The following is an 11,864-nucleotide window of genomic DNA, read 5'->3' as shown; positions in this document are numbered from 1 at the left end:
CATGGACAGCCTTCGAAGGGTTAAGAGCAACATCCCTGTTGGCAGAGGAAAGGAGAGATGAATTCACAGGCTCAAGAGCAATTTCAGAACCCACTCAAGCTTCATGCCACTCGGTGAAATCTCAGTGCACCTCAGCTAGATCAGAAATTGGTTTACATTCCCTTCTATGTGTTTATGAGTTTGTAAAAGCTGATTTATTTTACTCCTTTGCTACTCGAGGATATTATAGCAAAGGCATCTATTGGGAGAAGAACTAGGATTCATTATAAAGTTGCTTAAACAAAGTCACTGCTATCAGAAATGCTGGATCAGATAGTATTTTGGTTTTATTGCACTTCAAGGAAATACCTTGGCAGCGCTGCTGATTATGGCCTAGCATCTGATGGGAGAGAGTGGAACTGTGGTGGATGCAGTCAGCAGAAAAATTACTTTCCACTTCTCAGAGGACACAATTTCACCTGGGGGCTTTCATTTCTTACTTGGTTCCATACTTGCTTCCACGATGGCTACGATTCCCTTTTTCTATCACTGTTGGAGGAGAAGATACCAGGTTAGATGGATTTTGGGCCTGTCCCAATCAACTCAACTGATTTTAACCACGGTGTGTGGGCCGATATTACAGGCACAAAGATATTGGCCTTCCTGTAGTACTTCACATCCTCTCTAACCATGTGCTAGGCTCTGCACAGCACAGGGCAGCAGCAACGCTTGTGAACACCAGGTGCTTCTCACTCTGAAAGGTTAAGGAACCCATCCCTTCTGCTGTGAGCCATGAGCTCCTGTTGAAAACAGCATCTTTCATCCCTCTTTTCATTTCTTCAGTGTCCCTAGTCTCAACCTCTTGGCCTCCTCTCTGCTCCCTCCTTCCCAAATGCTTTCCTTGTGTCATTTCTGCCTTGCTCAATGCAAAACCCGATTGTAAAACAATCTGAAAGCAATTTTGCAGCTGCCTCATGATAAGAGGCAGAGCTGGTATCAGGGATGTTCACTTTAGAACCACGATGCACAGAAATAATGATCTCAGCTCATGAAGAGGAAAAGAGAGAGGGAGGGAGAGAGAAAACATGAGCAGCACGTGCCCAGATCTGCCTGGATTTCAGAGTTGCTATCAAATAGTCTTGGCTTGTGTTTTCCCCAAGGCATCTGGAGAAGGTTTTCCCTTAAGAAACAGATGCTGTGAACTACCCCATGCATAAGTTCATTGCACTGATTTGCCCATCGCACAGACGTGGCCCAATAACTTCTTTGACACCAGGCCAGCTTCACTCAGCTGATCTAAGTGGTGTATTCACACCCTCAGATTGGAAGTGAATCAGAAAATAATGGTGTTACATACTTCCATCGTTGTGATTTATTACTCACTGGATAATTTCCTCATTTATTCTTTATGTTTATTAGTATAACTGAGCTCTTTGGGGTGCGACTGTGCTTGCTCCATGCAGTGCACAGCACAGCTAGTATCTGGTCTCAGCTAGCTTCACTTGAGACTGCAATTCCAGAAGTGAATCATTAAAAGCTGCAATGACTTATTGAAAACTCATCATCTTTCCTCCAAAACTAGAGTAAAAACAACACTCTGCTCCCCCAAAGCTAAACCCAAGCGCAGCCATTCCCAAAACTTTCACTATGACTTTCTGATCCAGATCTGAAAATTGCCTGTCAAATTAAGCCAACAAATCACAGCAAACTGCCCTTCCTCCTCTAATTCCGTGCCAAGATCAGTGTTCTGCCTGAGCTGCAGAAGGAGCTGAATGAATAAACAGCATTTGCCTTCAATCTCGGCACCTTTTCCTCCGAAGATGACAGCAGATAAGCACACACACTCTTGATGTAATAGCTGATTCTGGGGAAGATTAAAGCTGAAAGGCCACATACAAGGAATTTGTATCTATAGGTGGGAGAGATTTCTTAGGCAGCCTTACAAGGGCAGCCCCACCATTTGAAAGAGTGGACAGAGGGTTTCCTGTGGTTTCTTATAGGAGATATTTCCCAAAAACTTAGGGAATCAAACGAAGAAATTCCCTGGACCAGAAGCCAGCAAAGGACCAAACCCTTTAAATCACCATAGCACAAGAGTCTCCAGCTGAAGACATGCCCCAAACGCCTGGACACACAGCTCCAGAGGGGCCTTAACACATCCTACTTCAGAAGTAGTTGCAGATCAACTTTCAGATTAGCAACGTGGGTACTCCTGTCACCTCCCTGACCCTCTTGTCGGTTCAGATAGAATGTGCAGCTTTTGAAAGCTCCAAATCCCTAGAACCAAATCCTCTGGAAGAGGCAGAATATGCCTAAGCTCGCTATCCAAGTGCCTGTTCCAGGCCCTGAGCTGTAATACATAAAAGATAAACTGTGCACCTATTAGCACCGCATCAATATCATTTAAAGCCCCATTCTGAGGAGGGCCTGGCAACCCTGTTAATGCCCTTCATTTTCCTGTGTCTCTGAATGGACATCAATAATTGTGCAGAGCTGGCCCTTCCCGCTCCATCCTCTCCAGCCAGACGGATTATCTCTTGTTCTTTCCCTAGATTTGGCTTCAGGATGCAAACACCGTTTATGGTCCCTGATTGTTCAAAAGGCCAAGTGTATAATGTAGCATAAAATGAGATTTTAATACTCGGTGGGAAATTAGAGCAGCTAGAAAGCTTTATTATGTTAAAACAGCCTGTGTTCCCACAGTGCAATGATCCACAGCTCTTATAGCTTGCCACTGGGTTCAGGAGAACCTGGTGTGGGGAGAACACACATTGACCCAGAATGGACTTAGTTTAAATGATTCTGTCTTCTGCTATAGTTTTGACCACTTTGTCTTCAGATTTTCACCTTGCAAGGGCTGCTCTTGAGCCTAATGCTTTGGAGATGGAAGAGTTACAGGAGGGTGTGTGGTTAATGGGTGCAGTGTGGTGCTTTGGTGCCTGGAGCCTTGTTCTCCAGGCAACACATGCAGACATGCCACTTGTCACAGTGGGCAAGAGGTGGCCCACTGACCTCCAACAAAGACGTGCCAACAGAGGCCATGTACTGGCCAGCCAGCTTCCTCCTGGCCATCACCACTGTCAGGCTCAACACCTCTGAGCTCTGGAACATCCTTCCCATGAAACAAAGCTGAAGAATCACTGTTATCTGCCACATAACCCAAAGGTTGAGAGCTTGGCAAAGCCAAGCCTGGGCAACAGACTGCAAGCAAGGGAGAGAAAATCTATCATGAATTAATCACAATAGGGCACCTTTCCTCAGCCTTCTATAAAACTCCGGTGTGATAATTTAGTGGTGAGAATATCCTCTAACGAGCTTCGAGGAAACTGAAGTCGTCTTAATGGGCTTCTTAATGAAGAATCATTTAGGATTTTATTAACGCTGAGGAAAAACACATGGTGTTTGGCAGCTATTCGGAGCTCGATGAACATGAATAATTGCTTCAAATGTTCAAACACAAGCGCCCTAACGGGCCCCTGGCTGGTGCTTGAAGGGGTATCACAATTTGGGTCTTGGAGAAGTGTATCCAGAAAGATGTTATTTTGGTTCCTAAACAGAATCTCCAGCACTTCAAGCTCGGTGGCAAGTGCCGTCAGTACCATATGGCTCCCAAATGTTCTGACAACTAAAGACAGTTTGAAGATCCAGCGGAAAATACCAGTGGATCTCAGCTTTGAATCTTGTACTGGGTTTGCTGCAGGTTCAGCCATACCCACTGAGAGCAGTGTTTGCCAAGTCATTCCAATTTCTCTTTCTACTCCTGTTATTTTCTATTTTAATCCTTTTTAAGGCCGGACACAACGTCTAGGCAAGGGTCCCACTGGCTTCGAAAGAATGTGGCCCAGCCTCATAGTCAATGGAGAATGTGAAGTCTCTGTGATTTTGTCATTCCTGATGCAACCCTGGACTCTAAAACCTCATGTCTGATAAAGAAAGAAAAGAGCAAGACCATGACACACTAGTTGAAATGGACTGGGAGAGTGGGAGAAGAGGAGGGAACTTGTTTTCATTTCCTAGCATAATTAACCTAGCTAATGGGCAATCTGTTCTGTGGGCATTACAAGTCTAGTATCAGTGAAGAAGTTTGAGTTAATAAAGCTAAGAGTTTCATGCTTTGCAGGAGAAGTCAGAGCTGCTTTTTCCCACAACAGAAACAAGGATCCTCTCTGACGTGTGGCCCTTGATGCTGCTGAGCCCTGTGTGGGGAGCTCCAGCTCCCTTCATTATAGCATTAATAGCTGGGTCAACAGGCATGTGCAGATGCTCTGTGTACACCAGTCTCCACCTGGCCCGAGTGAGATGCTTTGCCTAATCCTAACTTTTCCAAGGGATATCTCAATTTGTCCTGGAGACCCCAGCAGTTGGGAAAGAGAAATAACCATGAAATTACTGTCTTAGTCTGTCTGCTGCTGACTGTGGAATGAAAAGACCAGAGGTTACCATACAATTATGGAGTTAATTAAATGGGTGTCTGAGCCCTTAAACATAAAACGTTACCAGGAGGTTGGATTTCAGAGAACTAAAAACAAAAGAAGGGGGAATGGAAACAAACTACTTTAGATTAAGGGCAAGGAAGGAAAGGGTGTTCATCATTTTCTCATCTGATGTTCCAGTTTGCTCAATGCCAGGAGCTGAACTCCTATTTAAACAAGATCTTGTGTTTTCAAGATCTGTGCCTCGGCGCAGAGGAAGCAGCAAGGGAGTGCTTTTGCCAAATTCAATAGAATTAGTCAATAATATTTCATTAATACAGAGGCAGTATCGCAAGCTTTTAAGTGTGGACACAGTAATCGCAATTTATTTTGAAGCTACGTTTATTTTCCCCGTTCAGCTGGCAGTAAAATAAACGGTAATAGTACCATTATAAGTAATCTCTAACCTTGAGATTTTAGTAATGGCTGAGAAAAGAAAAGGAAGTTTTGAGGAGGAATATTCTGGGAGGTATTCTATGCAGGTGGGTTTATTCCACTTTCAATTAAAAGATTAATACTTCTGGTACTCTACCGGCTTTGATTTGCCAGCATCCTTCTCCAGTTTTACTGCAAGCAGAAATCAGGGTCCTCTGTTTCTAAAGGAGCCAACACCAGATTAAAAATGTATTTATCCAAATAGTTCACAAGTGCTTTGGGCTTCGTTTAAATGGCTCCTAATTTACTCCAATTTAAGGATAGCCTTCCCTTGTCTTCTTTGGGATGGGTCTCCCACCCCTTTGTGGTCTGATTTAAGTACAAATCACCTCAGGGCCATCAGTCAAAACTGTCCTTAAAAAACAATGGACTTCCTGATCTGGGGTCCCAGAACCTGCCTGGAGCCTGAATAAGAGACTTGCACCGTTCTGGTGGCCTCTGAGCAGTTTTGAACCGAGCTGTGCAGGTCTCAGCCCAGCAAGTGAGTGTCCGTACACTGGGATGTGCTACCTCCTGAGGGATGAATTGAGGGCTTTCTCAGCCAAAGGCTGAGCATATGAATTCCCCCTTACAAAACAAAGCTGCAGTGAAAAGGAAGAAGCTTCCTACCCTCATTGCTTGGTGTTTCTGCCTGTTTCTCTACTTCCATTTCTCTGGCACCTCCTCAGTGCGGTATCAGGCTCCTCCCAGCAGAGCTTCCTGTGATTCTTGTCAGTGCCTGCAGAAGTTATTCCCAAAGGGCAAGCAAATGACTTGCCATTTCTCTCCCTTCCTCTCATTTGCGATAAGAAGCCTACAAGCTAACACCTCCAAACATACAACAAGCCAATATGCAAGTCTAAAGCTTGCAGATGCCTCCCACAGAGGAGCTGTGAACCTTGCATGGCCAATTTACCACCCTTTTTGCCTGCTCCAAGGGCCCTCCTCTACCTCCCTGGCTTCCCCTCGACTTAACAATTACCATTTAGCAAAGGTAAACTCAGGAGGCTTTCCAGCCACAGGAGATCCCTCTATTGCCTGGGGATAAACCACACACTGCAATAAGCCTGTGTCTGCTACACAGAGGGCTCCAACAGGCTGAGATTAGCATAGATTAAAGGAATTAAAGGGGAGAAAAAAATCATACCTCCATCATAGTTTCATGTAAAGGCAGGGTCAAAAAATCATCAGCTATTCAGGGCACATGGTAAGGTTTAGATCATGTTCGGTGCTAGAAAGAGAACCTGGAGTCTTGAAAAGGATGGAGATGGGTTTTATATTAGGTAAACAGATACTATTCACACTTCCCCCCCTCACTATTGCTAATCAATATGGACTCCCACTCCTGTAGTGAGATCCACTGTAGAATTTCTTCTCTGGCTGCTCCTGCTTGGGTTTCCAACAGAGATTCCCTCATCCATTGGGGTGTGATAGCTTGATTCATTTTTGGCTCACTTCCCTGTCATGCTTAAGTGATGGACAATGTGTCTGGAAGCCAGTACAGAATAATAACATTAACTCTGTGTCTAGCAAACAAACCAGACTTAAGAGAATACTGCCAAAGGAACCCTGAGGAAGGGAAAGTGATGAAAATATAAATGATTAGAAGGAGATAAGAGACAAAGAGCCTAAACCTGTCCAGGGAGAGAGGAAATGAAAGTGGGAAAGTGGTATTCAGTGGGTTTAAATCAACTCACTGATTATCACAGACTGACACCAGCTGAAGATCCGTCTCCCTGGCTGCTGCTGGGAGGAGCTCAGCCCTAACACTGTGCAGGCTGAACCCTGCAAGCTTTTTCCAGCATTAAGCTTGCAGAGCCTGAGTTTGTTGCATTACCCATCAGTGTGTGTTGATGTCTAATGCAGTCCCTTCGTATCTTTCTCTTCAGATGCAGGCAAAAGAGGAAGGAAGAGAATATGGGAAGGGCCAGGTGATTTTTAGACCTCTGCTGTCTCAGCTGACAGGCTGTAGGGACAGTTTACCTCCAAGAGACAAACTCTTCCATCTTTCCCAAACGAACACGCAGGGAACAGCACTGCCTGGGCAAGACCGGAGTACTAACGCCGGTTTGCTTCACGCTGGCATTTTCATGTCCTCTGTGAGAACTCTTCCGCAGTATAATCCAACTCACAGCTCTCATCCTGGGCTCACAGTATGGTCTCTTTGCTCAGTAAGGTCCGTTCATCCTCAAGCAGGGGTCAGGCATGAGTATGATCAGATTTGCAAACGTATGTGTGTGCTTGTGTAGTTAAGTGTCCCTTAGAAGCACGTTCCTAAGACACGGACAGGTTCTCCCACCCTGGAAGGAAGAATTGAGGGGAGTGGAGAAAGTTGCTTTACATTATTCAATATAAATGTAAATAGGAGAAAGGGTTCCTTGGAATACATTGTGTTATTTATGCTCAGCCCTGGAAAAAGGGGCAGCAGGTTAGGATCTGCTCGCAAATCAGAGGCGTTTGTTTTCCTGGTAGTTGATGCAAATAACGTAAATATGCTTTACATTTTAGAAGGAAGCTTATGAAATATTAAAGGCAAATTCCCAGGTCCCATCTCCTGTTGAAATGGAGCACTCTTGAGGGAGACTCAAAGATACTGTGATGGTAAAGCACAGGAAGAGAGAGGTACGTGCGCAAGACAGAGAGAAAGCAATGTAAAGGGATGACTGGGAAGACAGTTGTGTTTATACAGAGAAAGAGATGCCTAGAGGGAGGGATGAAAAGAGAAAGGAGTATGTGTAACGTCTCTGGGTCCCAGGAGAGACCCCGTTTCCTATTCCCTGTGTGTGTGCGTGGTGGGAGCTGTGTGTGCATCTGTCAGTGCCACAGAACTCTTCCTGCTGTTAAAAACCCCATTGTAAGGGAAGCAGGATTGCTACCTCATTGCTTTCAAGGCTGAGGCCTTCAAATGAAGGGGATTATTTCACACAGCAGATGCTTGCTGGGTGTTTTAAGAGAACAACCCTTCCAGCCTTATATATTTCTGCTGTAAGATGAGGGCTCTTGCCTTACTGTCATGGCCAGCACCCCCTGCTGAACTATTGTAAGAAGACAGGATGGAAAAGGCAGAGTTTATTATCACAGGATGAATAATAATGTTGGTGGCTGGGTCCCAGCCATACAGCACAGCCCGTTTCCTCCCCTCCTTTGCCTGAAGACGAAGAGGGCAGCGTCTGCCTTCTCCTAGCACTTAATCAGAGAGGCTGCATGAGCAGAGGTAATGGACCGCCTGTCACTTAAACATGTGGCTGGTGACCAATGGGTGGCAGTTGTCAGGGCTTGTTGCGAGGAAAGGAGGGTAATTATCGGCTGTAGTAGGGAGCAGAAGCAATTGCCTGGTTTGGTGAGGTCTGATTAGCAGGCAGCACCGCCTCTGGAGAGCAGGCCATGAAAAATGCAGGAGCACGGATGCGTGCGTGACTCTATAAACATCATTACTGCAAGGGGAAAGGGGAAAGACCTGCGTGGGCAAGAGCCTGCAACCAGCAGCGGCTCAGAGAGCAGTGGTACACCAAGGAGCACAGGGGAAATGCTCAGGCAAGCAAGCAGCCCCGGCTGACTGAAGCATACCCTTGCATTGCTCCATCATGTTCCCATAACGGAGGGTTGGACTCTATGGGAGAACCACATGGGCATGGGGGAGATATAGCTATGTATGTATGTTATACGTGTATGTGCTGACACCAGGGCATGCACAGACAGAAGCTAGCCAGTGGGTCTGTGAGCGAAATGGGTACAATGCAGGTCTCTGGCTTAGCAGCCCCAGCCAGTACAAGATGGGTGGCCCCAAGAAGCATCTGAAACAAGGAATAGATATTAGCCATGGCAGCGCCCTGCAGCTGAAGCAGGAGGCTATGCAAACACTTCTTTAACATGCCTTAAGCAAACAACCCAGCTTCTATTTTGTCTGATTTATTTTCTTCCTTCCCTCTTGAGATAGGCAGCATGCCCACTTCAGATATTTCTGGGGCTAAACAAGGAATACAGCAAGAGGCAAGCAAAATCAGGGTTTAACCATCTGCAGTCCTCAGCTGGATAGGTCCAGGGAATCTGAAGAACTCCAGGCATTCCTCTGATCAATGCCATCACTGCAGTAAGGGCAGGATGTCCCTTAGCAGGGCACCTCTCTGCCAGGAGATCTGATTTCCAAGACGGTTTTCTCTGTATAATTGAATGCACTTATCTATAGCACTGCCAGTGCCACCCCTGAAGACAGCAGAGAGGAAGGAAAGGAAAAAGGGCATTCTTTAACTTCAGATTAGAGAGTCTGTCAGTCTAAATAGGGACCTGCAAGTTGTACTGAACATTTTTGTAACATACAGCTCTTCAGCAGCATTTTAAGTAGGACCCCCAAAAAAGACATCAGTTGAACTCCTTGACTTGATGACTGATTGGGTCATTGCCTGTGTCTGGAAGCTGTATTTGTATTTACCGACAGAGTTTGAGACTCCAGCAATGCAATCATTTGCTTGAGTTCCCCAGGCAATGGTGTATAATACGTGGCTGTAAACAGTAATGGATATAGAAGTATTAGCGCAGAGTCTAACCAGAAAACACACAACAACCAGCGGAGCTCTAGGAAGGACAGTGCATCCCAGCAGGATGTGGTGCTCATTGCAGAGGAGCTGGAAGGGGACAACTCACATGGAGCAGCTGGCTGCCCTGTGCCAGATCAGCATAGCCAGGCATGTACTTACTCACCTGTAGGCTCTCTGGCCAGTGCTAGCCTGGTGGCAGCTCAATGGGAGACAAGCAGCCTGAACCATGCTCCTTTCCTCCCCCATTGTAAATCAACACAGGAGCAAAGAATTCACCCAGCACTCAGGCATTGGGTGCAAAAGAGCACGTCTTTTGCCATCCTCCATCCTCACAGTGCACAGCCACACTTCTCTGACATGAGCACACTGCAAATGCAATGACATTGCAATTGCATCCTGTACCCTGCTCTGATAACAGGAAAGAACAGATTTCCACCCAGGCAAAAGAGCTCTTTCCGCCCCTCTCCCTGTTTCCTTTAGGGTGGAACAGCACCCTAAATCTTGCCTGCACTCCTGGGATGCGCTGCAACAGCCCCAGTGCATAGCTGGATGCTAGAAGTGGATCACGCGGGCTCCTCCTGCCAGCTGGATGCTGGTGTTGCCACCGGCTCAGCACCAATTATTTATGAAAGGAAATAGAAACAAAACTGCTTGACATTTGAAAAGAAATCATTACCACGCACTTGTGGCGAATCAGAGCTGGAGTGCTTTAAAGTTCCATCGTCCCAGTGCTTAATTAGAGACCAGGCTGCTTATGTTTAGCTCTCATGAAAAATTTAACCCCCGGATGCTTTGCCTGATTCCAGCCAAACTCTGCTTCTGGACCACATCCCAACAGGCTGCTGGGCTTGTCCCCTCCCTGCGCAGAGGCATCAACCCCAGCCTTAGGACTGCTCAGGGTGGGTGTTTCAGCAGAGCTCCCAAGGCCATTGGGATGGTTTGGGAATTGAATCTGTTATGTTAGGACCTTGGTGCAGGCTCTGGGAATCTCAGCGAAGCCATCATAGCCTTTTCTTCCTCCCAAGCAAAGACCTGGTGCATCAGCTCTGAAGGGTTTCCATCCTCCCCAGGGCAGGATCAGCTTTGGCCAAACCTGGCCAGTTTTCTTCCTTGCTTTTACAACACACACCCCCATGGATGGCTGAGCTGAAGAGGCTCACCCTCTCCACCCCAAAACCTTAATGGATACTGGGTTAGTTATTAGAACCTAGTCACCATTTTGGGGTCTAGTCTGAATTGCTCTGCTCTCTCTGGATGACACCGCTCGTCTCCATCCCTCTTCTATAAAATGGGTGTAGCAGGTGTAGTATGAAGATAAATAGACTGAGGAGCACAAACTGCTCAGATAATGGGATCTATATAAGCTTCCAGAGTAAATGATCATTGTAGCTACAGCTGAATTTTCCTAATCTAGACAAGCCCCTGTTCTCCTGTCCTTCAACTAGCAGTTTAATTTGCATTAAAGAAATCCATCCAAGATGATGTGAATTGCACTGCCCCCCCTCACCCCGCCCCGTGCTTTACAAGGTATAAACATAGCATCTTCTCTCTTCAATGTAGCCTCTGGGTAGGAATTCCTGTGAAATGGAGAAGCAGGCCATTTTTCAGATAAATGATTTATACAGAAGATGCTGTGGATGACCTGACACTGACCTGGTTGAATTAATTCCAGCGTTTGAGCTTCCATTTCTATTAAAACTCCATTTACCAGGGAAGTGAAAAGGTAATTATCGTCCCCAGCTTTAAATCACTCTGCTGCTGAATTATTAAAGGGAAGAATTAAAAATAATCAGGCTTTTACATTATACTTCATAGAGAGGAAATTAAAGGTGTAAGAATGCAGGTTTTTTTTCCTTGAATTTAAGTATTCATTTCTGAGATTCATGTAGAAATTGAAATTATTCTCTCTGCATGCCCAGCTCGTTCTCTTTATGAAAGATGCACAGATACACACATGGGGGGGAAGGAGAAAAGTAAAAACCCTCTTGTAGAATTAAAAGAACAGAAGGAAGAAGGGATTTAACATGAAAAAGTATAGGAGAGTGTTTTGCATTTTAATACCTTTTTTTTCTGCACAATTACACCTCTGAGTGATCCAGCATAGGGAGATTAAGCTGCTACTAATTTTTCCTCTGTATTTGCAGAGTGAAACTCAGATGCAAACAGTTGATCAGGTGGATGGATGCACACAATACATATAATACACACGATGCCAGGAGTGTTTGCAGTGGGTCCTTGGGTGTTTCCATTACACAGAAACGGTGGGCTTCCTAACCAAAACAGGGCCAACCAGCACGGGCCTGCATTGGTTCCCACTTCAGTTCCCAGGAAACCACCTTCCCCATCATTTGTACAGAGTAGTTGCTATCTTTTCTCCCCCAGCCATATTCCCCTATACATTACGGCTCAAGTGTATCCAGTTCCCTGGAAAAGGAAGGCAATCACAGAAGGAAAACGCATTCAC

The 11,864-nt window shown here is 45.7% G+C and overlaps 1 long non-coding RNA gene across 2 annotated transcripts; it reads right to left on the bottom strand.

Annotated features, from left to right (window-relative positions):
• Nucleotides 1–2,631: 2,631 nt before the first annotated feature.
• On the bottom strand, nucleotides 2,632–6,157 carry LOC134163050 (uncharacterized). 2 transcript variants are annotated; one of them, XR_009964545.1, is made up of 4 exons: nucleotides 6,013–6,157; nucleotides 5,496–5,604; nucleotides 2,992–3,180; nucleotides 2,632–2,854 (listed from the first exon to the last, which is right to left on the bottom strand). It is a non-coding gene; the product is annotated as an uncharacterized LOC134163050 (long non-coding RNA). The 2 variants fall into 2 exon arrangements; XR_009964544.1 differs by lacking the exon at nucleotides 5,496–5,604 and having other exon boundaries at nucleotides 6,013–6,146.
• Nucleotides 6,158–11,864: the final 5,707 nt, after the last annotated feature.

This window comes from Pezoporus occidentalis, unplaced genomic scaffold (genome assembly GCF_034315485.1).
Source record: "Pezoporus occidentalis ecotype Australia unplaced genomic scaffold, CSIRO_AGI_Poc_V1 ctg199, whole genome shotgun sequence".
Classification (NCBI taxonomy): domain Eukaryota; kingdom Metazoa; phylum Chordata; class Aves; order Psittaciformes; family Psittacidae; genus Pezoporus; species Pezoporus occidentalis.
Note: the sequence above shows the minus strand (reverse complement) of the source record. Positions and strands in the feature narration are given on the sequence as shown.